We start from the raw sequence: 25,030 nt of genomic DNA on the forward strand, positions 1-25,030 counted from the left end.
GACCTATTTCTGAAGCAGACAACTGAGGGGAAATTTATGGCTTTCTCTTCTTCAGAATTAACCAATTTCTTTTCTTGGAACATGTTTTATGGGACTAGACTAATCACCCTGGCGATATGTGGCTGAAGTTCTCTTGGCTGTAGATCAAAGTCCCCGATATACCAGCACAGATAATAAGAAAACAGCACAAGGGAGGATAAAGACTTTACAATGAATTTTGGCATCAGAGTCTAATAGAATGAATTTTTGGAGTCAGGCTCTAGTAAAGCAGAAAAATGAAAGGGATAATTAATTCCTAGAAAAATTGCAAATGACCAATATATAGGAAAAATGTCTAACTTTCTCTACTAATGAAAGACATGCAAATAAAAACACTCTATCATTTCCCTCTATTTTTTTGGCAGAAATGTATATAGTTGGTTAAACCTGGTGTGCCTGTGATGCAGCTGCCTGATGCAACCTCTTGGTGGATAGTTAGGTCAGTAAGCAACAGTTAGAACTGGACATCGAACAACAGACTGGTTCCAAATAGGAAAAGGAGTATGTCAAGGCTGTATATTGTCACCCTGCTTATTTAACTTATATGCAGAGTACATCATGAGAAACACTGGGCTGGAAGAAACACAAGCTGGAATCAAGATTGCCAGGAGAAATATCAATAATCTCAGATATGCAGATGACACCACCCTTATGGCAGAAAGTGAAGAGGAACTAAAAAGCCTCTTGATGAAAGTGAAAGAGGAGAGTGAAAAGTTGGCTTAAAGCTCAACATTCAGAAAACGAAGATCATGGCATCTGGTCCCATCACTTCATGTGAAATAGATGGGGAAACAGTGGAAACAGTGTCAGACTTTATTTTTTGGGGCTTCAAATCACTGCAGATGGTGATTGCAGCCATGAAATTAAAAGACACTTACTCCTTGGAAGGAAAGTTATGACCAACCTAGATAGCATATTGAAAAGCAGAGACGTTACTTTGCCAACAAAGGTCTGTCTAGTCAAGGCTATGGTTTTTCCAGGAGTCATGTATGGATGTGAGAGTTGAACTGTGAAGAAAGCTGAGCACCGAAGAATTGATGCTTTTGAACTGTGGTATTGGAGAAGACTCTTGAGAGTCCCTTGGACTGCAAGGACATCCAACCAGTCCATTCTAAAGGAAATCAGTCCTGGGTGTTCTTTGGAAGGAATGATGCTAAAGCTGAAACTCCAGTACTTTGACCACCTCATGCAAAGAGTTGACTCATTGGAAAAGACCCTGATGCTGGGAGGGATTGGGGGCAGGAGGAGAAGGGGATGACAGAGGATAAGATGGCTGGATGCCATCACCAACTTGATGGACGTGAGTCTGAGTGAACTCTGGGAGTTGGTGATGGACAGGGAGGCCTGGTGTGCTGCAATTCATGGGGTCGCAAAGAGTAGGACACGACTGAGTGACTGAACTGAACTAGGTGATATGCATGCTTGCGTGCTCAACCACATCCAACTCTTTGCAACCCCATGGACTGTAGCCCACCAGGCTCTTCTGTCGATGGAATTTCCCTGTCAAGAATACTGAAGTGGATTGCCATTTCCTTCTCCAGGGGATCTTCCTGACCCAGAGATAAAACCTTTGTTTCCTGCTTGGCAGGCGGATTCTTTACCATTGAGCCACTGGTAGAAGCCCCCACCTCTGTGTCCTTTAGGGAAGCTTATTTAACCTCTCTAACTCTTGGTAAAAATGGGAATAATAATACATATCAAACCTCTTAGAGGTTACTGAGGGAATTAGGCAATAAAACACATTAAGCACCTGGGGTAGTATAAAAATGCTTTTTTTTTTCCCCACACAGTTTGTGTTTTACTTTAATTGTATGACTACAGGCAGCTGTTTTCCTATGCCCATGATTCAAAGAGAAAGCTAAGAGGGCTTTGAATAGCTTCCATTGACTTAAATGCAGGAAGTACCCTACTTCCAAATATGTGGAACAGTTTTTCCTAAGGCTGCCGTGTGTCTGAGAAAGACCATATTGAGTAATTGTTTTCTGAAGGCAGGAGAGGAGAGTGGGTGACTGATGGCTGTTGGGCAGCCTAAAATAATATTTCATTCTTGTCATCCTGACACAGTTTAAGATCAGATGATTTTGGATGGTTCTCCTGTTTCCCTCTTGGTTTGGAAGAACACAGCTTTTGTTACTTATGCTCTTAAACAACAGAGCTTTGTTCTATACTCAGGAGCATACAAACTAAACAGAAGATTTCCTTAAGGGCCATCCTATTTGCTGTGAGGGGTGATTCCCAGTGGAAAGTAGATGTGGTTAGCTCCAACCATCTGTGGAGGGCCCACATCATCACAGAGGAACTTAGCCGAAACCCAGGGGAGCACGGCAGCCAATCAGATTGGGGATTTACTTCTCCTATACTGTGCTAACATTGGCGGACTCAGCCATTTAAAAATGCCCTGCTTACTTGGGCCTTGCTTTGTCCTACAAAACAAATAATCTTGTATTGCTTTCTTTGAGGCAGAAAAATGAAAATGCCAATATTTTGAGTGTTTTTTACTTTTGGGAACTTCTGGTTCGTAGACAATTGTTCCAGACTGCTGTGTTATCTTTTCAGAGCTGTTGATACTGTGGAATGAGGGTTGTAAGTAAGGCTCAAGAGTTCTCATCAAAGGTTAATAGATCACTAGAAGGACACAAATTAGGTTCTGCCTGTCCTGTATCCCTCTTCTCAGCTCTCTTTCCTTGCACTATACCAGCTCCTGGCTCGCTGCCACACTGCCACACCCATGTGCAATTTTCACTTAACAAAGGCCAGGTCTGAGTAGAATATATGAAGTTGGGATCAATTCCAAATCAATTCCAAATGTTAATAATTACAGCTAGTAAGTATGGAGCACTTTGGAACATGCCAGGTTTTGTGTTAAGTGGTTTGCATGCATTATCTCGATGTTTCTCAAGGAGTAATCCATGATGACTGACTTTACAAGCCTGGGGTTGGTTGGTGGCATGCATGCCAGTAAAAATGCAGATTCCTAGGTTCCATTCTACATTTGTGAGTTGAGCATCCTGTGGTGAGGTCAGGTCATCTATTACTTTAACCAGCACCTTCAGCAATCCTGATGTACAAAAAGTTCAAGAACCTGTGTGTTATTTTTCAAAGCAAATGGGGCTCAAGTGCAATCTGCTTTCCTTCCACTGCTCTGATTTCTGTGCTTACATTTTTAGGGCAAAAAAAAAAAAAAAAATCCTGTGGGCTGGGAGATGTGGGTGACTGATGCCTCTTAGTAGCTGGTGATTATGAATGTGTCCCTATAGCCAACGTGATTTTGAGATACCAAGTATTTGTCTCTATTGTGGGAGGATTAAAAATTGAGAAGTCTTCTCTTGACAGATGGTAGCCTGTGCTCTGAATATAGAGCAGGATGCCGCAGGGACTACAGAGGCAGGACTGCGTGAATGGTTGCATGGGTCGTGCACTGTCCAACCGGATGTGGTGGCCTTGCCCCAGGAGTGAAAACCTGGCATTCTCCTTGGCCCAGGCGTAGCCCACTCCTTAGAGGAGAAGGTAACTGATGTGCTGGTGTGGGTCTCAGGGACCAAGAATCTCCGCCTGCCTTTGGTTATCACGCTCCAAGGGGCCTGAAATCTTCAGGGTCGTAAATTCCTTGGTTCTTGGGTTTATTTCTGCTGCTGCTGCTGCTGCTAAGTCGCTTCAGTCGTGTCCGACTCTGTGCAACCCCAGAGACAGCAGCCCACCAGGCTCTCCAGTCCCTGGGATTCTCCAGGCAAGAACACTGGAGTGGGTTGCCATTTCCTTCTCCAATGCATGAAAGTGAAAAGTGAAAGTGAAAAGTGAAAGTCGCTCAGTCGTTTCCGACTCTTTGTGACCCCGTGAATTGCAGCCCATCAGGCTCCTCCGTCCATGGGATTTTCCAGGCAAGAGTACTGGAGTGGGGTGCCTTTGCCCAGGGACATTTAATCATAGTGGCACAGACTGGTTTAATGTGGTTTTTCTGGGCATTCATTTGGTGGGAGGGGAGGACAGGCTCCTTTGCAAGCCACTTTAGTGGAGGAAGCTGAGAGATTTAGCAAAACTATTTTTTTTTTTTTTTCTTTTGAGGGGGCGAGGCACAGGTGGAGTGGGAGAGGCACTAGGGATACACTGGACCGGTGTCCCAGTTCTGAAGGTTATCCTCCAACACACTGTTTTCTGAATTCTTCAGCCCCTCCCATCCTCATTGTCTTGGTGTATGTCCAATGCCTAGTGCCCGTCCCCTCAATCACAGGCCTGGACTGCAGCAATATTGTGGGTAGCGAGGCCTCAGCGGCATGAGTGGGCCGTGGAGCGAATGGACACATGAAGTGTTCACCTCTGGATCTGAGGCAGCGTAGTGGGGTGGGGGAGCTAATCATTCACTTTTGGAATTGAGACCCCCTTCCTTTTGTATTTCTCTCCCAGGAGCAGGATAATTAGAATAAGGAGACTTAGTTTAGCTCATTCAACTCCCTGCCAGGCCCCATACAAAGCTTTCACATATGCAGTCATTTCTAGCATCCCAGGTAGGCTTCCCTGTGTTTCTTTATCAACTTGTTGAGAAAGAGCAGAGATGAGGCTGGACATGGGACTGTTAAGTCTTAACATTTGATTTTTTGGGATCTTGAAGAAAGTACCTTGGATTTCATTTTGAAAAAAAATTTTTTTTTTTTCCTAAACTGAAAATGTTCCCCAGTTTTCTCCCTGGTTATTTGTCCTGCTAACTCATATGGTAAGTGGTGCTGGTTCGTGAATTTACCATCAGGGAATAAGCACCCTGAATGGAGAGGAGGTGGGAGGAAGGGGTTTGCTCTCAAGGAGGGGCCTGTCCTTGGTCTTGGTGGTCGGTGCTGGGAAGGGCACACAGATGGAGAGATGCCTCCTGGGAAGCACAGCAGTGAGAGAGTATGGGGTCCCTGAGGCTCTGTGAGCAGTGAGATGTGTCTGGCGGGGGTTTGTGTGGGCGGGGAAGGAGATTAAGGGTGAGACCACTGACAAATGAGGAATGTGGGAATGAAAGAGCGCAGCAGGCCATTGTCCGTCCCTAGGTTGGCTGTTCCCTTACCAAGCAGACTCTTTTTCTCTGTACCTCTTCAGTAAGTAAGCTGAAGTTCCAGTTAATAATCTCCTAAACTGAGAAATCCCCTCTCCTGGGAGGAGAGGAGATAATTAGCTTCAGTGTTCTCTCATATCTATGCTGAGAAGTCAGCATGAATTCTAGACATGATTCCTGTCTTTGGATAATCATCAGAGCTGTTTGTGACAGGTCTCTCTTTTTCCCCCCTCCCTTCAACTCTTTTTTGATTAGGGTACCATGACTGAAATGAATGGCTTCCATTATTTTTTTGCCTTCATGCAGGAATCTTTAAACTAGGCCGAACTTTGGACCAACTATCATATGAATCATGTCTACTACAATTACCCTTTCTGTGTAATGTCCTAGGTTAGTGCCATTGTGTGACACAATAAATGTAGAGCAGGGTTGAAAATGTCAAGTGATAACCAGACAGAAGACTGACAGGGAACAGACCCACCTCCTTGAGCTCTTATCTCAGAGGCCTTAAGACAAAACCTTACATGAATATTTCCCCAAATGAGATACATGATGTTAATAGATATATTTTACCATATTTGACTGTTCAGCAATTCAACTCCATTTTTGATGTTGTGTACATTTATTGCAATGAACTTATAATAATTATGGTACAAACGACAGTGTTCTCTTAATGAATGTTTATTACGTAATAGGCTCAGTTCTAAGTTCAGTTCTTTGCCCGTTTAATCTTCACACCAGCCTCAGGACGTAGTTACTGTGAGTGCCCCATTTTACATATGGGGAAATTGAGGCACAGATCTCTTAAGTAGCCTGCCCGAAGTCCACAGATAAGAATCAGAACTGGGATTTGAACCCAGGCAGTCTAACTCAGAGTGTATGCTGTCAACCTCCATGCTATTAATATAATGCTTACACATTGCTTGAAGAGGTGGTTTTGGCATCAAATATGAAGAATGCAACCCTTCAAACTTTTCTCTTGCAAAATGTAAGTAATTGTCTGTTTTGTGTATGTCCTTTTGTATGACTGTTGATATATCATTACAAAGAAAAAGGGTTTTGACTATGAGCACAAAAGGTTGTTGATTTGGGTTAATTTTATGTGTAATAATGGTTTAGAATATTGTCACATGCATTGTTAGTACGTTTCCAAACATGCATGTTCTCAGATAGATAATTAAAAAGCAGCCACAAAAATTTCCCCCCGTGTGCCGAGAACAAGTTTGATTATGAGGTCTATGTGCCCAGACGATGTGTTCTGTTATCTAAACCAAGAATATAAGCTTAATCCCTACAGTGACCACAGATTCATAGCTCTTGTAACCATGACTTTTTATTTAAATGAAAAAAAATTTTTTTTTTTTTTTGCTTTGTCAAGGTGAGCAGGCCTTCTAGCTGATGTATTTCTGAGTAACTGCTTGTATTTATGTTAACACCACAGACTGGCTCCAAGAGTTGACGTTTGAACTGTCAGCAGTTGCCCCCCACCAGCAACCTGGTCCAAGATCTAGGGTTTCTTTAGGTGGAGTCCAACCTGGTGAAAACAATGGGTCTATTTATCCATTTCACCTGGAGCACAGTTAACCTCTTGCCAACCTCCCCAGGTCTGACACACTAACTTGGTGGATCCAAATGTTTCTTAAGAGTTTTCTCATGAGCGACTCCTTTGGCCATGTAAACTGCAGGGCAAGGCAGATTAGCTTGTGGGCCTAAAAACTGTTCTTGGCCCAGATCTAGGGACACCTTTCAGTCAACCAGAGCTGCTCTGATAGTTAAGATGGGCTGAAGGCTCTTGGTTCAGATTAAAGGTTTGCATTGCTGAGTACTTTGCTTTAATTGGGATCATCTAAATTCTTGTCTGTGAGATGGAGATCCAGGAAATGAACTGAGAACAGAATTTAGCTGTCTGAATGACCTTTGTGTACCATGAACCCTCTTAGTGCCAGGTGCGAGAGCCAACAGCTATTAATTGATGGTGGTGATGGATGTAGTCTCTCCAGCTAGAGCCTGCTAGCACAAGCCCTGTTGGATTGGAAATGATGCCTGCTATAAGCAGACTTTAGCACACCGCACTAACAACTTTCGGAAAAGTTAGTGTATTGGCATGTATTTTTAAGTTTCCTCCTTCATTGCATTGTTTTAAATAGGGCATTGAAATCAAATGTGAATGATATAATTGGCTTAAGTTGGATTGTACTGAGACATCATTTCCTTTCTTCCAGTGTGAGGTTTTCCCTGCTATGTGACCACTCCAGGTTCTAAATATCTACCCTCACCCCCAGTTGCCAAGTAGCAGTAACATGTCTCAGGCTATCCTGATTATTACGATGATTGGAGGGAAGGCCATGCTGGTCTTTTAGAAAGCTGTCGTCATGAGTGTGTTTTTGGTTGAACATTGCTTGCTAACAGATGAACAGCTTGCAGCTGAATCAAACAAAACCTTTAGTGTTTGTAAGGGTCAGGGTGCCAGGGGTCTGTCTGCAACTGAGCTTTATGTTGACACAGAGAATGTCTAGAAGCCATGAAAGCTTCTGACTCAAGGACTTGCTAGTTGGTTGCTGGCCATTGTTTTGAGTGGGGAGATGGTTATCTTCAAAGTTGTCAAAGGTAACATTTTCTTATAGGAAATTTCTGGGCAACTATCATGTGAAATAATTTAAATGCCTTAGTTTAGAGTATTCTTGGTCTTGTCTATTGAAAAATGATTTGAACATTGGAATTTGAAGAGATCTTAACATAATTTTATTTGGGGAATGAGAAACAGGGAATTCTGGGTGTTGAGGATTCAATGACAAAATTCTGGGTGTGAAGATTCAATGCCAACGTTACCTTAAGAGCATGCTTTCCCTTTCAGACTAGATCATCCTTGTTATTGTTGAGTAAATGGAATCACGATTTTAACAACCTGGCTTCCCTCAGAAGTTTCAGTTCTCACACAGTCACCATGAGCAGCAGCACTGTCAAGTAAACAAAGGTTTAATTAAGTAAAAAATATTTAAACGTAGTGAAATAGTCCTCCCTGGTTAGTCGCAAGTTGGACAATTCAAAGAACAGATCTTGGGGGGATTATGAATGGATTACTTTTTCTATTCCCTGTGTTTCTGTTTTTCTTCTTGGTGTCAAATCTCAAGTTAAATTCAGTCAACCATCTAGAGCAAACAAAAAGAGCATAAATGTCTTTTCTGTTCCTGTTCCTTATATTTCATCACTAAACAAAGCGTTTGCTTTCCTGGCTTCTTCCTTTGGGAGCATATAAAACTGACATGAGTTTATATTGAGGAGGTTCTGCTGTCACTTTGAAAGCATAATGACTGATTTTGTTATTTAAAAGTTTTTACAATGATTTTTTGGTTGCTAATGTTACACTTGCTACAAAATTTGCTGAGGAGACACATCATTTGTTGAGGATTTGGAAGGATTTGTCATTAGGTAAAGTATGTCATGTATGTTAATTCCATTAAAATTTTTTTTTTCTTTAGTCATCTCTTATGACTTTAAAAATGTTTGCCACAGATGCATTAATAACTACAATTTGAAAGTTTGGTATAACAAGTAGTTGGTATTACTAATACTTCAAAATGTGATGGGAAATAAGGAAAATATTGCAAGGAAAACAGAAACCTAGGCCATGGGGGGCTATGCCAACTGGCTCTAACATTATTTTCTGCCCCAACAATCCCACCAAGGTACATTCTGGTACATGCTATATAGCCATGTATAGCTATATAGCTATATTGTGGGCCAGTATAATAACCCATTTTCCTAATTTACTATCTGAGTACAGTTATTCCTTTTAAGACACTAAAAACATTTAATTGTACTCATGAAACCCCTTTTCCCTCTTCCCTGCCTGAGCTGCCTTTATTCTTATTTCTGTGGGTGGGTGAAAAGGCTGTTCATCTGAAAAGATAGCTCTCAAACCGTTCTGGAAAATGATCTCTCTTCCTCCACAAATGATCATTTTGGTTTTAAATTTATTTCAGGTACATTAAGCCTCCCTGGACTCATACTCAATAACAAATGATCCTACAATAGATGAGATTAGAAAAAGGTAAAATGAGATCAAAGCAGACCTCGTCACCGGAGTGACTTAATGCATAGTATTTCAACTCAGCATTACTCCCACTAAAAATAAAAAGAAAGATGAAAATTACCTTTGGGTTTTTGCTGCTGTGGTTGCCCTCTGTGTCCCAGGGGTACCTGGGTCCTTTAAGGTCGGCGAGGTTGATCTTGCCAAAGCATAACAGATCTTGCTCCAGGTGAAGTTGCATTTCCCAGTCCTTTGTCGTGCTTCCCTTGGGCAGTAAAGCTATGATTTTTTTCTGGCCTTGCAAGGGAAAGTGATTCCAGATAAGCTGAGTGTTATGTGGAATATCTCATCTCTGTTGTTGTAGTGCAGCCCTTTCAGCTTTCCAGAGCCAGTCAGACTTGTTATGAGGAGCTAAATGATTGGCTGGATCTGGGGCTCAGTTTCATAAATTATAGCCCAGCGTACGAGAAGCACAAGTCCTATAGTTGCTGTAGTCCAGAGGCCTGCCAGTTCCTGCTTTAACGCATATGTAGTCGTAATTGAGTTCTAACACGGCCTTGGATGTTTCTGTCCTAAATAGCTGACATTGCATCTTCAAGACTGTGTGAGTAATCCTGACTCTTTTTTTTTTTTTTTAAAAACTCCGTAAATTAATTACATGCCCCGAGAGGGAGTGATGGTAATTAGAAAATACTGAAGTAGCAAATGATTCATTTTCAAGGTGCTGTTTTCTGTGTATCAAGTTCAATGCAATTAATCGTAAAGCTTCTAAGACCTGGCAGGATTATTCCAGCTTTTTTTTTTCTTTTTTTTTTTTTTGCCACGAATCAGAGTCAAGCTGTATTTTGAAGGAGGCTCTTCAATGCATTTGCTAGCCGGGTTTGTGTTAAGGGGTCTGGAAAGTGAGAAAGGTCCAATACGAGCAGGTTAAAACAGATTGTTGGTGTCAAAGCCATGGCTGAGAGCCCTTGAGTCCGGCAAGTTTCAAGACTTCCCACCCACATGGTCCACAGCTGGGAGGGAGCAGTCAGGACAGGCAGTCCTTTTGGGACACAGGTACACAACACTCAGAGCACAGAAAGAGGAGAAATGTGAAATGACAGCAAAGCTTTGCTTTACTAACATCTGAAGCTGTACCAAGGCATATTCTATGGATAACTAGAATACTTTTACATGTATAAAAATGCTCCTCAGTGGTTCTGTTTATATGGTGGGGAGCTGAATGAGAACTCCCTAGCTTGTGTGTGTGTGTGTGTGTTTAAAGCCTTTAAGAAGCATATTAAACACACAGAAACAACATAAACAGAAGAAAGTATGTGGATTGGAATGTGTGGTCAGAGCAGATCAAATTATCCCAGGGAAGCCGTTGTTAGGTTTGTATTATTGCTGGGGGTGACTTCTGTTGGTAACCAGGTTGAAGATAAAGCCAGAGCAGATTGAGAGGAGAACCTAGAAAACATCAGCATTTTATTACCTTCTATAGCATATACTGCAGGATAGAGTTAATACTGAGTATAGACTGGTGAGGGTAAGCAGTTCATGTTTTGCTTTTAAAACATTATTGATTTCTCCTGTCATTAAAAAAAAAGAAAATCAGACTTTTGTCTATGAAGTTAATCATTAGAAATAAATATTTTTTCTTCCACATCATTTTTATATCTTTCTCAATACGTCACAAAGTTAGGTAATTTCTTACAATTTTGGGTTGTTTTCAGTTTGCTTTTTGTCTAAATTTTCATCTTTAGACTTAGAGATACAAATCTATATTTTTGTGCTGTACATAAGCCTCAAGCATAAATCATCTGAACAGTTTTTAAAATCACGAGTTTCTGTGGCCAGTGTAAATTTCTAATAGCTAGAATAGTTACTTGCCAATTCCTATAAAAATATTATTTTTGTACCTAAGAGCAGTTTATTTTTGGTCAGACCTATTTAAATGACTGACATGATTTGGTCAGTAGGAAAGAAATAATAGTTATGTGTTTGCAAAATTTTATGTTTCATTCACCTTGGAAATGCAAAATTTTGTTGTTAAAATATTTTTGCCTTCTAAAATATAACCCCTTTTAGGTCACAGCAACAAATGAGGTTTATAAAAGAAGAGAAAAATAACAGAATCCTTTTCTGTATTAGCCAAGTATATTTAAAATAGTTTTAAAACATGTAATACTAATACATTCTTTTAGAAACATGCTCTCTGTGAAGAAAGAGTATGAGCTTCTAATTGTGATAGTGTGATCAGTTCCTTTATTTAGTTTCCATGGCTGTAGACACTACTAGTAAGAGTTGACAGTCATTATTTTATGTCTTAACCTACTGTATCAGTGAAGAAAGGAGCGCATCTACTGAAGGACAGTAATCTCACCCCTCCCGGTGGTTCGGGGCCCATGTAGGGTAAGAAGTGGGGAGAGTGGAAGCAGCTTTCTCTGAACTGGTTTCTGACCTTTAAGCTGGCTCCTTCTCTCAGCGTAGTGTCGGTATGGCTTTCTTGCTGTAGCTATCACATTCCCTCCTACCTCTTCATGCCTCCCTTCTTTATAGTATTAACTTGAGCTCTGATTGAGATGAATCAAATGCAAATGACCTATGCTCAGCTATCGGATATTAATCAGCTGCTCATGCAGTTCAGAAGGTGTTTAGAACACGGCTCAGGGAAATTCTGTTGGGAGTATTGACATCTTGCATTGGAGCTTCCTGTAGGACTTTCACCTCTTCAGTTCTCTGGATTCACATCTGTTTTACATGAAAGGGCAGGACTTTAAGAAAAGAGTAGAGGAGTACCAGGTGTCCAGGGATAGGTATCTGTGAGCAAGATGTTGTGCAGAAAGGAAACATTTTCCGAATAGCAGGAGCTGATCTCTTTTCCCTCTGTACTTTATTTCCAATTGCCATTTTTGTCTGACTGTGGAAGTTCTTTGGCAGATAAGGTTCTGTAAAACTATGTATATCTGCTATAGACAGATGGATTTGACAAAGATATATCCAACAAGGAATGTATTACATCATAAACTTGCAAAGCACTCATGAATGCAAATTGGCTTAAGTAATATTTCTTGATTGAATTACATTTTCCAGGGTTTCATTTGGTGAATTTCACTTTTGGAAAGATTTGCTCTTCTCTAAGATATTTTTTTTTCCAGTGTTATATATAGAACTACTCTTTTTGCTTACTCTTGCTGAAGAATTTAATTATCCTTAGTTGGCGTTTTCAAAAGACTTGCTGTCCCACCTGGAGTTTGTTTTAGAGTAGAGCAAAACAAAAAACCTCCTCTCCTTCCCCCAACCCAGAGTTAAAAGCTTTAGATTTGTATGATTCTCTCTGTTTGTGGAGCTTGATACTACCCCTTGGAAGAGGAGGAACTTTCATTTAATTAAAAAATCAATTTTTCCACTTTAATTATAAAATATATGCAGGTGATATAATTTTCTGTTATACTAATCACAAACCAAAATTGTATCCCTCCAATTTCAGGAAGCAAAATGACTTGGTAAATTGATCTTGGAGTTAGTGAGATCATGCTCAAGTCTTTTAAATTTTTTTAAGCCTCAGTCTCTACGTCTGTAAAATGGAAATAATGGTATATATATCCTGGTGTTTTACTGTATTGGTAAATATCAGCAGCATGATGAGAAAGTGCTGATTAAAGAATATTTTAGTTATTTGGGCTAAGGTAATGATGTTATTATCATTACAAAACTTCATAGCACTGGTTAGTTTCCTTTACTTCTAAAAGTATATCCCCAGAATTGAATAAATACTTTTTAGAGCAAAAGCAGTCTTCAGTGTTTGATCTTGAAAAATTACAAAGGTTTTCAGAGCCTCAGTCCTTATCTGTCTGTTACTTAAGTATAAAAATAACAGTAGGGTTACTATAACAATAAGAAAGTGATATTGTACGTGAAAATATATTTAGTAAACTTCTAAGTGCCCTGTACATGTTACTTATGTATTATCAGGAGATTAATAAAAGGTATAAATAGTCAATTTTTAAAATGGAAAATATCACATACATTTCCTTTAAATTGTATAATTCCATTTGTATAAAATGTACAGAATAGGCAAATTCATAGAGACAGAAAATAGATGAATGGTTATGAGGCATTGGGGGAAGAATGTATGAGGCATGACTGTTAATGGGACCTACACATTTCTTATTGATTAGCTTTCTTTTTTAAAAAATAAAGGTAATTCTTTATTTTTCTTGTTTGTGACTTTAAACTTTATACTTTGTACGGGAGTATAGCAGATTAACAGTGTTGTGGCATGTGTGGCTGACTCCTTCACTGTTCATCTGAAGTTTGATTAGCTTTCTGAGCTACGTCTCCTTTCCTCCAACAGGGTGGATTAAGCTGGTACTGTGACTTTCCTTCCACCTAGATATAGCGCAAAGCTAGTATTCAGATAAGCATTCCCTCACAGTCTGCATTTAGAACTGTTTTTAGAGGGCATAGTTTCCTCAGAAGAAAGAGTGACTTAGAAAATTTAGATTGACAGATGTCCTTGAACTTTTTATTGTTGTTTTTCTCTCTTTATTAAATTTAACTAACAAAATAATCATATACGTTAAGATGATGCTTATTCTGTGGGCTTTTCATACCAGGAATAAAGTGAATGGTCAAGATGACTTTCTGAACAATTTACAAAGTTCGGTCAACAGTTTTGAATCTCAGATTTTTAACTGGTTCTATTTTGAAAGGTCATCACAACTTTTTGGATTATTGGCCATGGGTATGTCCTACATTTCAGCTAATTGAGTGCACTGTTGTTAAAGAGTTTAATTATTTCCTAATAGTACTATTGGTGAGTCTGAAACAGTTCTACCACATGTAGAATCCTTTTTTTTTTTTTAGATGAAACTATGCAGGATGCACAATAAGTAAAACAAATAAAAAATGAAATGAATTTTCTCCTGTCTTTATCCTACATACTTCACCCAGCAATTATGAGAGAACCTTCTGGAAATGAAAGAATTTAATTTGTAGTATAGTTTTTAAAATTAAAAAAAATTTTTAATTTATTTTTTATTGAGGTATAGTTGATGTGCAGTATTATATGTCTCAGGTGTACAATTTAGTGATTCACAATTTTTAAAGATTATACACCATTTATAGTTTTTATAAAATTTGACTATAGTTCCTGTGCTGCGTAATATATCTGTGTAGCTTATTTATTTTATACATAGTAGTTTATACCTCTTAATCCCTTATCCCTATCTTGCTGTTCCCTCCTTCCCTCTCCTGCTGCTAACCACTAGTTTGTTCTGTATACCTGTGAGTCTATTTCTGTTTTGTTAATATTCACTAGTTAATTTTATCTTTTAGATTTCACATATATGTAATAACCACATTATGTCTGACATATCACAGCATAATACTCTCCAGGTCTGTCCAAGTTGTTGCAAATGGAAAAATTTCACTTATGGCTAGGTAGTATTCCTCTGTGTGTGTGTGTGTGTGTGTGTGTATACACACACCACATCTTTATTCATCTGTTGATGGACACTTAGGTTGCTTCTATATCTTAGCTATTATAGATAGTGCTACTCTGAACATTGTGGTGCCATGTATCTTTTTGAATTAATGTTTTTGGTTAATTTTGGATACATATACCCAGGAGTGAAATTGCTGGGTCATATGGTAGTTTGGTTTTTCAGTTCAGTTCAGTTGCTCAGTCATGTCCAACTCTGTGACCCCACGGACTGCAGCACACCAGGCTTCCCTGTCCATCACCAACTCCTGGAGCTTGCTCAAATTCACGTCCATTGAGTTGGTGATGTATCCAACCATCTCATCCTCCGTCGTCCCCTTTTCCTCCTGCCTTCAGTCTTTCCAGCATCAGGGTCTTTTCTCTTAATGAGTCAGTTCTTCGCATGAGGTGGCCAAAGTGTTAGAGCTTCAGCATCAGTCCTTCCAATGAATATTGATTTCCTTTAGGATTGGCTGGTTTGTTCTCCTTGCAGTCCAAGGGACACTCAAGAGTATCCCCCAACACCACAGTTCAAAAGCATTCAATTCTTTGGTGCTCAGCCTTCTTTATGGTCCAACTCTCACATCTATACATGACTACTGGAAAAACCATAGCTTTGACTAGATGAACCTTTGTTGGTAAAGTAATGTTTCCGATTTTTAATATGCTGTCTAGGTTGGTCATAGCTTTTCTTCCAAGGAGCAAGCATCTTTTAATTTCATGGCTGCAGTCACCATCTGCAGCGATTTTGGAGCCCAAGCAAATAAAGTCTGTCACTGTTTCCATTGTTTCCCCATCTGTTTGCCATGAAGTGATGGGACCGCATGCCATGATCATAGTTTTTTGAATGTTCAGTTTTAAACCAGCCTCTTCACTCTCCTCTTTCACTTTCATCAAGAGGCTCTTTAGTTCCTCTTTGCTTTCTGCCATAAGGGTGGTGTCATCTGCATATCTGAGGTTATTGGTATTTTTCCTGGCATTCTTGATTCCAGCTTGTGCTTTATCCAGTCCAACATTTCTCATGATGTACTCTGCATACAAATTAAATAAGCAGGGTGACAATATACAGCCTTGACGTACTCCTTTCCCAATTTGGAACCAGTCTGTTGTTCCATGTCCATTCTAACTGTTGCTTCCTGACCTGCATATAGATTTCTCAGGAGGCAGGTAAGGTGGACTGGTATTCCTATCTCTTTAAGAATTTTCCACAGTTTGTTGTGATCCACACAGTCAAAGGCTCTGGCATAGTCAATAAAGCAGAAGTGGATGTTTTTCTGGAATTCTCTCACTTTATCTATGATCTGATGGATGTTGGCAATTTGATCTCTGGTTCCTCTGCCTTTTCTAAATCCAGCTTGAACATCTGCAAGTTCTCGGTTCATATACTGTTGAAGCCTAGCTTGGAGAATTTTGAGCATTACTTTGCTAATGTGTGAGATGAGTGTAATTGTGCAGTAGTTTGAACATTCTTTGGCATTGCCTTTCTTTGGGATCGGAATGAAAACTGACCTTTTCCAGTCCTTTGGCCACTGCTGAGTTTTCCAGATTTGTTGGCATATTGAGTGCAGCACTTTAACAGCATCACATTTTAGGATTTGAAATAGCTCAGTTCTGTTTTTATTTTTTGGAGAAACCTCAGTACTGTTTTCTGTAGCAGCTATACCAACTTAGATTCCCATCCACAGTGTACAAGGATTCCTTTTTCTCCAAATCCTTAATGACTTTTATTTGTGGTCTTTTTGGTGATAGCCATATTGACAGGTGGGAGGGTGATATCTCATTGCAGTTTTGATTTGCATTTCTCTGATAGTTAATGATGCTGGGCATCTTTTTATGTGCCTGTTAGCCATCTGTATGTCTTCTTTGGAAAAATGTCTATTCAGCTCCTTTGTCCATTTTTGATTGGATGCTTTTTTTTCTTGATACTGAGTTGTGTGAACTGTTTATATATTTTATATATTAACTGCCTGTTGGTCACATTATTTGCAAATACTTCTCCCATTCCATTAGTTGTCTTTCATATTGTAGATGGTTTCCCTTGCAGTGTAAAAGCTTTTAAGTTTAATTAGGTCCCATTTGTTTAATTTTGCTTTTATTTCTTTTGCTTTACGAGCCAGATTTAAAAAGCTGTTGCTGTGATTTATGTCATAGAGTGTTCTATGTTCCTTTCTAGGAGTTTTATGGCTTCAGGTCTTGCATTTAGCTCTTTAAACCATTTTGAGTTTATCTTTGTGTATGGTGTGAAAGAGTGTTCTAATCTCATTGTTTTACATGTATCTGTTAATTTTTCCAGCAACATTGTTGAAGAGACTATCTTCTCTCCATCGTATGTTCTTGCCTCTTCTGTCATGTATTAATTGACCAAGGGTACATGGATTTATCTCTGGGCTCTCTATCCTGTTTCATTGACCTATGTGTCTGTTTTTGTATCAGTGCATGTCTGCATGCTCAGTCACGTCTGACTCTTTGTGACCCCACGGACTGTAGCCTGCCAGGCCCTTCTGGTCATGAGAGTATCCCAGCAAGAATACTAGAGTGGGTTGCCATTTCCTTCTCCAGGGGATCTTCCCAACCCAGGGATCAAACCTGCGTCTCCTGCAGCTCTAGCACGGGCAGGCAGATTCTTTACCACTGAACCATCTGGGAAGCCCTTTTGTGCCAGTACCATACTTAAAAAATTTTTTTAATATTGTAGCTTTATAGTATAGTCTGAAGTCAAGGAACATGATATTTCCAATTGTGTTCTTTCTCAAGGTTGTTTTGGCTCTTTGAGATCTTCTGTTTTTACATACAAATTTTAAAGTTATTGTTCTAGTTCTGTGAGAAATGCCCTCAGTATTTTGATAGGGTTTGCACTGAATCTGCAGTTCGCCTTGGGTAGTATAGTCACTTTAATAATATTAATTCTTCCAAGCTATGAATATGGTATGTATTTCCATCTGTTGGTGTTGTCTGCAACTTATTTCATCAGTGTCTTATAGTTTTCCAAGTACAGTCTTTTGCTACCTTTGGTAGGTTTATTCATAGGTATTTTATTCTTTTTGATGTGATGGTAAATGGGATCGCTCCCCTAATTTCTCTTTCTGATAGTTCATTGTTGGTGTATTGAAATGTAACATATTTTTGTGTATTAATTTTTAATCTAAAATTTTATTAAATTCATTGATAAGCTTTAGTACTTTACTAGTTTTTTGATGGCATCTCTAGGATTTTCTATGTATAATGTTATGCCATAGTGATATGTGGTACTTCCTTATTTCCAATTTAGATTTCTTTTTTCCCTTCTTAACTTGTTTCTGGGGCTAGGACTTCCAATACTATGTTGAATTAAAGCGCTGAGAGTGGGTATCCTTGTCTTGTTCCTGTCTTAGAGGGAATGCTTTCAGCTCTTCATTGTTGAGGATGGTGGTATTTATGGGCTTGTCATAGATGGCAATTTATTATGTTGTAGTATGTCCCCTCTATAAGCACTTTCTGGAGAGATTTTATCATTGATGGATGTTAAATTTTATAAAAAGCTTTTTCTGCCTCTACTGAGGTGATTGTAGTACATGTTGAAAACTGCCATCTGGAACCGTTGTCATGACTTTCTTCTACCTTTAATGATTGGCTAAGACTCTCTTCAGTAATTTAAAATTTTAATGAAAGACTGTTTTTAACTCCTGCCCCCAAGTTTATTGAGATACAATTGACATATTACATTGTGTGTGTTTAAGGCATACAATGAGTTGATTTGATACATTTACATTACAGGATACATTGTCCAAGGTTTGACTCTCTGTAGTTTCAGTTACCTGAGATCAATTGAGGTCCCAAAATATTAAATGGAGAATTCCAGAAATAAGCTATTTGTAAATTTTAAATTACATGCCATTCTGAGTAGTGTGATGAAATGCCAGTCTGCTACATGTCACACCCTGGATGTGAATTATCACTTTCCCCAGCATATACTACTGGTTAGTCACTTAGTAGATGATTATCAAATCAGCTGTACTGGTCATAGTGTTTGTGTTCAAGTAACCTTTATTTTACTTAATAATGGCTTCAAAGGTCAAGCAGTGATGCTGGCAATTCAGATAAACTTTATTATAGGTAAGTATGTATAAAGAGAAGTAGTAGGTAGAGGGTTTGTTACTATCCATGGTTTCAAGCATTCCCGGTCTTGGAACATATCTCTCAAGGATAAGGGGGGATTGCTGTATTACAAAATGATTGCCACTAGTGTTAGTTAACATTTGCATCATGTCACCTAGTTGCCATTTTTCTTTTTTTGGTGAGAATATTTAAGCCATACTCTCTTGGCAACATTCAAGTATATAATACAGTATTATTAACTATCATTTCTGTGCTGTATGTTAGATCCCTAAACTTTTTCATATTATAACTGGAAGTTTGGATTCTCTGACTAATATTTCCCTCTTTTTTCCACTCCCCAGTCCCTGGCAACTACTATTCTACTCTCTATTTCTATAAACTCAGCTTTTTAGGATTCCACACATAAGTGAAGTCACACAATATTTGCCTTTCTGTACCTGACTTATTTTACTTAGCACAGTGCCCTCAAGTTATAGACATATTATTGCAAATGGCAGGATTTCCTTCTTTTTTATGGCTGAGTAATATTCTACTCCAAAATCACTGCAGATGGTGATTACAGCCATGAAATTAAAGGACACTTACTCCTTGGAAGGAAAGTTATGACCAACCTAGATAGCATATTGAAAAGCAGAGACATTACTTTGCCAACAAAGGTCTGTCTAGTCAAGGCTATGGTTTTTCCAATGGTCATGTATGGATGTGAGAGTTGGACTGTGAAGAAGGCTGAGCGCCGAAGAATTGATGGTTTTGAACTGTGGTGTTGGAGAAGACTCTTGAGAGTCCCTTGGACTGCAAGGAGATCCAACCAGTCCATTCTAAAGGAGATCAGTCCTGGGTGTTCTTTGGAAGGACTGATGCTAAAGCTGAAACTCTAGTACTTTGGCCACCTCATGTGAAGGGTTGACTCATTGGAAAAGACTCTGATGCTTGGAGGGATTGGGGGCAGGAGGAGAAGGGGCCAACAGAGGATGAGATGGCTGGATGGCATCACGGACTTGATGGACATGAGTCTGAGTGAACTCCGGGAGTTGGTGATGGACAGGGAGGCTTGGCGTGCTGCGATTCATGGGGTCGCAAAAAGTCGGACACGACTGAGTGACTGAACTGAACTGAATATTCTACTATGTGTGTGTGTATCACTGTTTAAAATCCATCCATCCACAGTTGGACACTTACATTGTTTCTAGGCTATTTTTTTCTCTTCTTCTCCTCCCCTCCCTTCCCTTGCCTTTCCCTCTCTTCCTGTCCCCTCTCCTCTCTTCTCATTTCCTCTCCTCTTGTTTCCTGTCCTCTTCCTTCTGTTATCTAATATGTCTATGTAGAATCTAAGCTTTGAGTTTGGCCACTATGTATAAGTTAAATTTAAAAATTATAATCTTTATCACCTAGAAAAAATTAAGAACTTTTCAAATCTTAGTCCCATATGGTAACAGTTTTCCAAGGCTATTAATATATAACTGAAAATTATGATTATAGGAGTTACCATTGATTTAATATTTATGTCCAGTAGTGAAGAAAGTGGTAATGGGATGCTTTTCTCTTTCCACCTATCTCTTCCTCTTCTGTATCAATTGTTTGAATCTCTTGCTTTGTATTTTTAGAGAAGGGTAGGAAGAAAATGAAAAATGGGCAGCAAATATAAACTGTTCAAGCCTTCTCTACTCTTTTCCTGTTCCTTGAGTGTTGTATAAATTTTGCAGGGAATGCTAGCTTATTATTGAGAAAAACTGCTTATGAAAAGAATGTATAGCTTTTGGACAACTGTTTTTCTTGCCTGGAGTTGTGCAAATCATGGAATTAATATAAATTTGGTTTGCAGCTTCTCTATTTTCTAGAGGCTGCAGAGATTTCTCTCTACTCTGAACTTTTGGAGATTAGCAAAAATATTTATATCACAAACAAAAAGAACACAGATGCCTACTCAGTAACCAAAAATATTTTTTAGATCATTTCTATTTAAAAGAAATCTCCCCACAAACTTTTAATTTTCTCTTAATAAACATCATAAGCCATTTTAGTCCTTTACTCTGGATATATTAGGATCAAATATTTTTGTTGGGTGATAAGTCAGTAGTAACCTCAGTTATTTTGACAACCAAATTACTTTCTTCCAATATAAGCCAAATTTACAATTAAGCTATTTAAGAAATAAAGACAGCAAATAAACATCTAATTTTCATGTCCTGACCTAATAAATAGAAAGACTAACTTATTTCATATCCTCATATTTATCTGATTGAAATACGAGTGCCTAGAAATAATTTTCCCACAACTCCATTTACTTGTTTATCTCCCTGGCACATTCCGAAATCAATTTTAAAGGCAACACTGAAAAAGAATAAAATATCTTCAATCTAACATACAAGCAATCTTTTTATTTTGGTGGATCTGAACAAAAATAATAAACACTTATAGTCATTACCCTCAGGCATTCAAAAACAATGACATTTCTCAACTGTTAAATTCTAAAGATTATATTCTATTTAGTAAAGATTTTACATATGTCATATCATGTTCATGGTCTTTGAAATAAGGCAGCCTACATACAGTCGAAAGGTAATGGCTTAAAAGAGACACTGATGTATAGAACAGTCTTATGGACTCTGTGAGAGAGGGAGAGGGTGGGAAGATTTGGGAGAATGGCATTGAAACATGTAAAATATCATGTATGAAACAAGTTGCCAGTCCAGGTTCGATGCACGATACTGGATGCTTGGGGCTGGTGCACTGGGACAACCCAGAGGGATGGAATGGGGAGGGAGGAGGGAGGAGGGTTCAGGATGGGGAACACATGTATACCTGTGGCGGATTCATTTTGATATTTGGCAAAACTAATACAATTATGTAAAGTTTAAAAATAAAATAAAATTAAAAAAAAACATTGTAATGTAAAAAAACATTTACTATGTAAAAAACAACTATAACAATCTAAGTATTCAAAAATAGACTATTTAAAAAAAAATAAAAATAAATTTAATTAGAAAAAAAAAAAAAAGGTAATGGCTTGGCATTTTTTAGCAATTGAAGAAATGGTGCCTGGGGCCAGGTTCTATTCTGAGTGGCTGTGTTACTCTGAGCAAGTTATTCAGTCTTCCTGTACCTCAATTCATTGTCTGAAAAATGGGATTATAATGGTACCTACCTGGTTAGATTGCTGTGTACTTTAGGTAAATTAGTATAGGTAAAACACTTGGAATGATGAATAATGCATCAGATCAGATCAGATCAGATCAGTCGCTCAGTCGTGTCCGACTCTTTGCGACCCCATGAATCACAGCACGCCAGGCCTCCCTGTCCATCACCAACTCCCGGAGTTCACCCAGACTCAAGTCCGTCGAGTCAGTGATGCCATCCAGCCATCTCATCCTCTGTTGTCCCTTATCCTCTTGCCCCCAATCCCTCCCAGCATCAGAGTCTTTTCCAATGAGTCAACTCTTCGCATGAGGTGGCCAAAGTATTGGAGCTTCAGCTTTAGCATCATTCCTTCCAAAGAAATCCCAGGGCTGATCTCCTTTAGGATGGACTGGTTGGATCTCCTTGCAGTCCAAGGGACTCTCAAGAGCCTTCTCCAACACCACAGTTCAAAAGCATCAATTCTTTGGCGCTCAGCCTTCTTCACAGTCCAACTCTCACATCCATACATGACCACTGGAAAAACCATAGCCTTAACTAGACGGACCTTTGTTGGCAAAGTAATGTCTCTGCTTTTGAATATGCTATCTAGGTTGGTCATAACTTTCCTTCCAAGGAGTAAGCGTCTTTTAATTTCATGGCTGCAGTCACCATCTGCAGTGATTTTGGAGCCCAGAAAAATAAAGTCTGACACTGTTTCCACTGTTTCCCCATCTATTTCCAATGAAGTGATGGGACCGGATGCCATGATCTTAGTGTTCTGAATGTTGAGCTTTAAGCCAACTTTTTCACTCTCCACTTTCACTTTCATCAAGAGGCTTTTTAGTTCCTCTTCACTTTCTGCCATAAGGGTGGTGTCATCTGCATATCTGAGGTTATTGATATTTCTCCCAGCATAGTAAGTGCTTTATAAATGTTTAAGTATTTATTCTAGACAGGTAAAATTTCTTCAGTTAGTTCTAAAACTTCTTCTAGCCAGTGTTCACGGGTCTCTCCAAATAGATCTTATGTGTCTCCGTGTTTTTTTCTGTTAAAGGGATTAAATGGAATCTTTCCTTTGTTGATTTAAAGTCAACATTCTCAGTGGTATTGAGTCATTTAATATCGAAATGCTTAAGATGTTATGGTGTTTAGGGAGAAAGTGTTTTGCCCCTAAACTAGAGGGTCCAGACTGCTCTGTTGTTTCAGTCCTTGGGCTGTGTTCTGAAGGCTTTTGGCCTTCACTGTACTAGCCTAAGTTAGAATTCTTGATTTGAAATACCTGCTTGAATTTTGTTATAGGTTGTAAGCAAGAAAATAGCCCAGTTTTAAAAAATTGTGTACCAAATGGAAGAACAGGCATTGGCTCAGGATGTCAGTCCTACACTAAGAGTAGATAAGAGCATAAATGCATTTTATTCTTCTGGGTGATTGCTATGCTTTACCACAGGAATTGGCAAACTATTGTCTTTGAGCCAAATTTGTTTTTGTGAATAAAGTTTTATCGAAACACTTCAATGCTCATTTGTACATTGTCTACTGCTGCTTTCACACCAGAGCAGAGTTGAGTAGTTGCCGCAGAGACCACATGGCCCACAAAGCCTAAAGTATTTACTATCTTTTACAGACCTTTTACAGAAAAAGTTTGCCAAACCCTGATCTAGAGCTTTCAAGTTGTGCAGAGTCTGAAATAAACCAGCTGTTACTTTGTTTAGTAGTCTCCCGCAGTCTGCAGATTCAATTATCTAGCACTGACTGTCCTAGATATAAATTTTTTCTAGATATACTTTTGATAAACAAGAATTTATTGCAGTAGCCTATGTTGAATAAAGGATATACATCCCGCAATAACACATTTAGAACATTAAGAGGTGAAAATACATGCAAAGTTGTGTGGAAATCCTGTCTTCAGTACTTGTTCTACTGCTGGTGCATAACATGATAGAAAATTACGTGGTTTTCCATTGTGTTCTGTAGAATGTTCTAGAAATGTTAGCAGTTACTAGCTGCTTTTCTTACACAATTGTCCAATGTAAAAGTAAATGCCTCTGTTGTCTCTCTTCTCACATGTCTATCTATCCTTTATCTTCTTACATATATTCCTGGTCTTCTTCTTTTCTGTGAAAAGCCTTTTCTTTTTTCTTTTTTTTGACTTTTCTAATAATGTATTACTCTGCAGTATAGTGTATAGAAAAGGACTCTGAGCTTGGGTTTGAATTTTGATTTAGTCACTTTATGGAACAGAAACGTCAAGAAAGTCACACTGTTACCCCCAGCTTCAGTGTCCATGTCTATAAAAGGGAGATAGGAACCCAGGCTCTGATGACCATGTGCTGTGGGCTGAATGTTTGTGTCCACCCCCAAATTCATGTGTTGAAATCCCAATAACCAATATACTGGTATTAAGAAGCGAGCCGTTTGGGAGGTCATCAGGTCATGAGGGCAGAGCCCTGATGAATGAGGTTAGTGTCCTTCTCAAGAGTCCCACAGAGCTCCCTAGCCTCTCTGCCATTTGAGGATGAAACAAGAAGTCTACAGCTTGGAAGAGGGCCCTCACACAGCCATGCTGGCTTCCTGATTTCAGACTTCCAGCCTCCAGAACTGTGAGAAGTAAATATCTGCCGTTTATGAGCCACCCAGCCTGTGGTATTTTGGTGTGCCAGCCTGAATGAGCTAAGACACCATGTGAGGGGGAGCATGGGGCTGAGCATGTACAGGGCTCTACCAGTGTGTTATTACTTGTAATTTTAATAACATTTTCAATTTGGCCTGGTTTCTTTTTATAGAAGGATGTATATGTTTATGGAGTAGAATATAAAATGGATTCTGTGAGACTAAAATTGTGGCCTGTGTGAGGCTGTGAGCGTGAAGGAGGCTTGGATGAGAAGACCTCTTCAAACAGTGTGTGCATTGTTCCATGTTTGTGACCTTATTCACTTGTCTAATGTGGAAGTTTATGCTTTTGTGCAGATCTCCTGGAAAATGTATAAAGGAACAAAGAAGAAGGGTAACCTTGGAAGGGGAAAAAGATAATGCTTTTGTCAGTACAGAAGTCTGAACAGAAGCAAATTATGGTTGGTTTTATTTTAGCTACAGTTCCGTGAGTGAGTCTGGTAAGGTTGTTAATTTTTTTAAGATGAAAGAAAGAGTAGTTTACTTTAATGAAAATAGACTCTAGTGCTGTGGAAAACAGAAGTCCCCTGTGATGACTAGGGTAGAATGACTGAGGGGTGAGGAGAACATATGTGGTCCTATT

General features: G+C 39.0%; 1 protein-coding gene and 1 long non-coding RNA gene across 7 annotated transcripts in view; one reads left to right on the top strand and one right to left on the bottom strand.

Moving 5' to 3' along the window:
* The window catches only part of PDE4D (phosphodiesterase 4D), a 1,672,581-nt gene that overhangs the window by 61,832 nt on the left and 1,585,719 nt on the right, over positions 1 to 25,030 (top strand). The window contains exon 1 of one of the 5 annotated variants that reach the window (XM_025270791.3): positions 9,582 to 9,702. The exons of 3 other annotated variants lie outside the window; for them this stretch is intronic. The gene's annotated coding sequence lies outside the window, so the exon portion shown is untranslated. Of the gene's footprint in view, positions 1 to 9,581; positions 9,703 to 25,030 lie in introns of those variants that run through there. One more of the 5 variants, XM_025270794.3, reaches the window with a different exon arrangement.
* On the bottom strand, positions 6,463 to 9,361 carry LOC102399935. 2 transcript variants are annotated; one of them, XR_326516.4, is made up of 3 exons: positions 9,223 to 9,361; positions 7,898 to 8,025; positions 6,463 to 6,602 (listed from the first exon to the last, which is right to left on the bottom strand). It is a non-coding gene; the product is annotated as an uncharacterized LOC102399935 (long non-coding RNA). The 2 variants fall into 2 exon arrangements; XR_003105001.2 differs by lacking the exon at positions 6,463 to 6,602 and having other exon boundaries at positions 7,788 to 8,025.

The sequence above is a fragment of the Bubalus bubalis genome, chromosome 19, assembly GCF_019923935.1.
Source record: "Bubalus bubalis isolate 160015118507 breed Murrah chromosome 19, NDDB_SH_1, whole genome shotgun sequence".
Taxonomy (NCBI): domain Eukaryota; kingdom Metazoa; phylum Chordata; class Mammalia; order Artiodactyla; family Bovidae; genus Bubalus; species Bubalus bubalis.